The sequence below is a fragment of the Molothrus ater genome, chromosome 31 (genome assembly GCF_012460135.2).
Source record: "Molothrus ater isolate BHLD 08-10-18 breed brown headed cowbird chromosome 31, BPBGC_Mater_1.1, whole genome shotgun sequence".
In the NCBI taxonomy this organism is placed as follows: domain Eukaryota; kingdom Metazoa; phylum Chordata; class Aves; order Passeriformes; family Icteridae; genus Molothrus; species Molothrus ater.
The window spans coordinates 1680249-1684832 of NC_071658.1; the positions used below are offsets into that span (position 1 = coordinate 1680249).

The 4584-nt window shown below is 64.9% G+C and overlaps 1 non-coding gene across 1 annotated transcript; it reads left to right on the forward strand.

Moving 5' to 3' along the window:
• Positions 1 to 3855: 3855 nt before the first annotated feature.
• LOC118700593 (5.8S ribosomal RNA) lies at positions 3856 to 4008 on the forward strand. Its single transcript, XR_004982308.1, has one exon. It is a non-coding gene; the product is annotated as a 5.8S ribosomal RNA (ribosomal RNA).
• The last annotated feature ends 576 nt before the right edge of the window (positions 4009 to 4584 follow it).

A 4584-nucleotide genomic window follows, 5' to 3' on the forward strand; every position in this document is an offset into this window, starting at 1 on the left:
CGTCGCCGCCATGCCGCCGCCCGCTGCCGTGTCTTCGTCCTTGATGGCGCTCCCGTGGGTTGGAGCGGCGAAAGAAGCCAAGGGCGCCCTGCGGGTTCGCCGGTGGGCTGGGCGCGTCCAGGTGCTCCGTCCGGGCACTTGCACTACGCAGCGTGGCGCCACCATGGGTGGCGGCTACCTGGTTGATCCTGCTAGTAGCATATGCTTGTCTCAAAGCTTAAGCCATGCATGTCTAAGTACACACAGGCGGTATAGTGAAACTGTGAATGGCTCATTAAATCAGTTATGGTTCCTTTGGTCGCTCCTCTTCCACTCCTTGGATAACTGTGGTAATTCTAGAGCTAATACATGCCGACGAGCGCCGAACTCCGGAGACGCGTGCATTTATCAGACCAAAACCAACCCGGGCCCGCCTGGCAGCTTTGGTGACTCTAGATAACCTCGAGCCGATCGCAAGCCCCCGCGGCGGCAACGACCCATTCGAATGTGTGCTTTATCAACTTTCGATGGTACTGTCTGTGCCTACCATGGTGACCACGGGTGACGGGGAATCAGGGTTCGATTCCGGAGAGGGAGCCTGAGAAACGGCTACCACATCCAAGGAAGGCAGCAGGCGCGCAAATTACCCACTCCCGACCCGCGGAGGTAGTGACGAAAAATAACAATACAGGACTCTTTTGAGGCCCTGTAATTGGAATGAGCGCACTTTAAATCCTTGAGCGAAGATCCATTGGAGGGCAAGTCTGGTGCCAGCAGCCGCGGTAATTCCAGCTCCAATAGCGTATCTTAAAGTTGCTGCAGTTTAAAAGCTCGTAGGTGGATCTTGGGATCGAGCTGGCGGTCCGCCGCAAGCCGAGCCACCGCCTGTCCCAGCCCCTGCCTCTCGGTGCCTCCTCGATGCTCTTAGCTGAGTGTCCCGCGGGGTTCGAAGCGTTTACTTTGAGAAAATTAGAGTGTTCAAAGCAGGCCGGCCGCCGGCATACTGCAGCTAGGAATAATGGAATAGGAGTCCGGTTCTATTTTGTTGGTTTCGGAAACGGGGCCATGATTAAGAGGGACGGCCGGGGGCATTCGTATTGTGCCGCTAGAGGTGAAATTCTTGGACCGGCGCAAGACGGCCTAGAGCGAAAGCATTTGCCAAGAATGTTTTCATTAATCAAGAACGGAAGTCACAGATTCGAAGACGATCAGATACCGTCGTCGTTCCGACCATGAACAATGCCGACTGGCGATCCGCTGGCGTTATTCCCATGACCCGCCGGGCAGCTCCCGGGAATCCCAAGTCTTTGGGTTCCAGGGGGAATATGGTTGCAAAGCTGAAACTTAAAGGAATTGATGGAAGGGCACCACCAGGAGTGGAGCCTGCAGCTTAATTTGACTCAACATGGGAAACCTCAGCCGGCCCGGACACGGACAGCATTGGCAGATTGAGAGCTGTTTCTCGATTCCATGGGTGGTGGTGCATGGCTGTTGTTAGTTAGTGGAGCGATTTGTCTGGTTAATTCCAATAAGGAACGAGACTCTGGCATGCTAACTAGTTACGCGACCCCCGAGCGGTCGGCGTCAAACTTCTTAGAGGGACAAGTGGCGTTCAGCCACCCGAGATTGAGCAATAACAGGTCTGTGATGCCCTTAGATGTCCGGGGCCGCACGCGTGCTACACTGACTGGCTTAGCTTGTGCCTACACTCCGCCGGCAGGCGCGGGTAGCCCATTGAACCCCATTGGTGATGGGGATCGGGGATTGCAATTCTTCCCCATGAACGAGGAATTCCCAGTAAGTGCGGGTCATTCCACACCCTTCCCTTTCGCCGCGCGCCGCAGCCCTAGAGAGAGACAGGGACCGGAGGTGCGTGGCACCACCGGGCACAGGGGGTTGGAAGGGGGAGAGGGGGGAAAAGCCACTCGGTGCGGCGAAGCCTGCCACGCGCGCCTGCCACCGTGCGCTCGGGTGGGGCTCACCCCACGCTACAACGGGCGTCGCCCCCCCCCGCCCCCACACCACCCCCCCCCACCCCGGCCTTGCGCCGGTCTGCCGCTGGTCCGTCCCTGTCAGAGAGCGGGGGCACGGCCACGGGCCTTTGAGCCTCTCGCCGCTGTGGCCGGCGCCGCCGAACGCCAGTCACCCGCGGGCCGCGTGCGGGCGCCCTGGCGCGGCCCGTGTTCTCCCGAGCTTGGCTCTCCTCGGCATGTGTGCGAGAAAGCCGCCCGGGTGCCGGGAGGGAGGGGTGCTTGGCACGGCCCCTCCCAGAGGCGCACCCGTCCCTTCCCTTGCTGCTCTGCCCGTCCAGCGACGGCCGGCCATCCAGCTGTGGCACCCGTCGGCGGCCGAGGTGTAAAGGGCGAGGGAGCCGGGTGGCCGAGGCGCCTTAAGGGCTCGGAGGAGGCGACTCCTCCAGCCCTACCCGCACCGGGGAGCGGGGCCTTTGCCGGCCGGCAGAGTTCCCCGCTCTCGGGCCGAGCGGCCCCCCTCTCGCACGGGGCAGAGGAACTCCAAGGGCTGAGGCCTCTGGGCGTTCCGGGCCGCGCTTCGTGGCGCGCGTGCGTGCGTGCGCCCAAGGTGTTCTCGGTGGTCAGGCCCACATCCCCCGCGCCCGCTGGGGCCCGCCCGCGCTCTCTCTCCTTGGACTGCCGCCGTGGTCTCTCGCGCGCGTGGCGCCGTGTCCGGCTCGTCCGGCGCCTCTCCTCCCCTCGACAGCCTTTTCTCCTCGAATGCACAGCGTTGGGGCCGTCATCCGCCAGCCGTCCCCTGGCTCAACCGCCTGCCCGCTGGTGGGGGGCGAGCACTCAGTGGGCCCTCCGGCAGCGGAGGCCCGCGAGCGCGCGCGACCCTGTGCCGAGCGGCGGTGGCGCTGCTACACAGGTGTCCCTCCCTGCAGGGACGGTCGGCCGGACGGCACCTGCCGTTGGCTGGCAGTGGTCCCATCCCGGGCCCCGCACGTCACGTCCTCCAGCCCCCTTGCCGGCCGCATGTAGGCTGCAGGAAGGCGTGCGGGGCGGCCGTGCAGGCGCTTCTCCCCGCCCGGTCTCCACGTGCAAACGAGGAGAGCGGGCATTGCCCCCCGGCTCAGTGCCATACCGCCTTCTGCCAAGCACATGCCTGAGGCAAGGGGCCCCGGCGGTGCGACGCTGCGGCGGCAGTCCTGGGAGTGCGGCCCCGGCGGCGGCTGGTTCTGCCGTCCAGCAGGCCTTGGGCAATGGCAATGCCAGCTTGGGTCTCGGTGGCATCCGCCTCCGGGGCCGGCGGCGGAGCACGTCCGCCGGTTGCTTGCCCGCCCACGGGAGGTGGGAGGTCCCACGGGAGGCGTGCTGGCAGGGGGCCGGTCGTTGTCGCGTACCCGTCTCGAGCCCAGGGGAAAGGCCATGCAGTGGGGGAAGAGAAAAGCTGGCCGGGCAGCGGCGCCGTGGTGCTCCGTGAGGCCTGCAGTGTCGGGGGCTGAGGGAGAGCCGGCGTGGTTCGGGGACCAACGGCCGCCCGCCCCCAGCCGCGTGCCGTGTGTGTTGTGCGTGTCGTCCCGTGAAAGCGAGAAGTGGGCGGGCCGCCGTGCCCCCCGCATTCTGGCACACGCTGCCTGGTCCTCCGCGCGGAGGCCGGGCCGAGCCTGGGTGCCTGGGCCGCCTCTGAAGGATAGCGTTTGTGAGGTCGGCGTCTCCCCTCGCAGGGGGAGGCGGTTGGGGGCGCGGGCTCCCCCACCTCTTGGCTGGCCTTCAGAGCGTGGGTTCCTCCAATTGTTTTTTTTTCCGCTTCTGTTTCTGTGTGCTCGTACAGTTGAAGCCAGGCGCGCGCCCACGCGTCCTCGCCGCCAGAGTAATAAAGAGGGGCCCGCTTGGTGTGAGCGGTGCTTGAAAGGCAGACAACTCTTAGCGGTAGATCACTTGGCTCGTGCATCGATGAAGAACGCAGCTAGCTGTGAGAATTAATGTGAATTGCAGGACACATTGATCATCGACACTTCAAACGCACTTGCGGCCCCGGGTTCCTCCCGGGGCTACGCCTGTCTGAGAGTCGCTTGACGATCAATCGCCGTCAGGGGGCCGCGCCGGCGGCGCGGCTGGGGTCGCTTCGCAGGCCTGTCGCCCGTGGCGGGCAGCAGTGGCGGCGGCAGCAGCGGCGTTCCACCAGTGCCCAGAGGGAAGGCGGTCAGGGGTTCGGCGAGGGAAGTGTTTCCCTAGGCGGCCTCGATCCCTTCCCTGCGGCCCGGCGGGCGTCATCGTCGTCGCAGTCATCGTCGTCGTCGTCGCCATACGGGGTCTTCGTCCCCCTAAATGCAGACTCAGGGGGTGCTCCCTAGCTCCCTGCTCCTGTAGTAAGCCACTGGGGCGGAGCTCATCCTTGCCGGGACCGTGCCATGGATGCGGTGACGCGGCGGCCTGGGGAGAGCGAGAGACAGTGTCGAAAGGCGCCGCCGAGGGCCGAGAGAAAGAGAGAGGAGGGCGAGAAGTGTAGGCGCCCCCGGCCTCCCCCCACTGCGTGGGCGGCTGTCTGTGGGTGGGTACCGCGGCGGTACCGTGTCATTCTGCCGCAAGCACACATGAGGCGAGAGCGCCGGGGACAGGGGTTCCGATCCCCTCCTCCCTTCGCCCG